Source organism: Pteropus medius, unplaced genomic scaffold (assembly GCF_902729225.1).
Source record: "Pteropus medius unplaced genomic scaffold, Ma_sr-lr_union100, whole genome shotgun sequence".
In the NCBI taxonomy this organism is placed as follows: domain Eukaryota; kingdom Metazoa; phylum Chordata; class Mammalia; order Chiroptera; family Pteropodidae; genus Pteropus; species Pteropus medius.
The window spans coordinates 21990136-21991013 of record NW_024349800.1 but is presented as its reverse complement, the minus strand read 5'-3'; positions in this window follow the sequence as shown (position 1 = coordinate 21991013).

The window sequence follows — 878 nt, the reverse complement described above, 5'->3', positions numbered from 1 at the left end:
CTTTGCCAATTCTTAATTCTTGTCTTTTTAGTAATAGCCATTCTGACAGGTGTGAAGTGATATCTCATTGTGGTTTTGATTTGCATTTCCCTAATGATTAATAATATTAAGTATCTTTTCATGTATCTGTTGGCCATTTGTGTGTCTTCTCTGGAAAAATGAGTATTCGTATCTTTTGCCCGTTTTTCAATTGAATTACTTGTTTGTTGGCTAAGTTGTATGAGTTATTTGTGTATTTTGGATATTAAGCTCTTATCAGATATACAATTTGCAAATGTTTTCTGCTGTTCAGTAGGTTGCCTTTTCATTTTGTTGATGGTTTCCTTTGCTGTGTAGAAACTTTTTAGTTTGAAGTAGTCTCACTTATTTATTTCTAATTTTGTTGCTTTTGCTTTTGGTGTCAGATTTTAAAATAATCATTGCCAAGACCTATGTCAAGCTTACTGTCATTCATTTTCTTTTAGGAGTTTTATGATTTCAGGTCTATGTTCAAGTATTTTTAAATTAATTTTTGTGTATGGTGTAAGATAGTGGTCCAGTTTCATTCTTTTGCATGTGGCTGTTCAGTTTTCCCAACACCATGAGGTAGAGACAACCCAAGTGTCCACCGAGGGGTGAATGGTTAAAGAAAATGTGGTATACACCTACAACGCAATACTATGTAACCTTGAAAAGAAGGGAAATTCTGTCACATGCTACAACATAGAAGAACCTTGAAGCCATTGTGCTAAGTGAAATAAACCAGTGACAGGACAAATGTAGTATGATTCCACTTACATGAATGTACCTAAAGTAGACAAATTCATAGATATAGAAAGTAGAAGAATGGTTACGGGGGCGGCAGGGGGAGGGGACAAAGTGAACATATCGTTTAATGA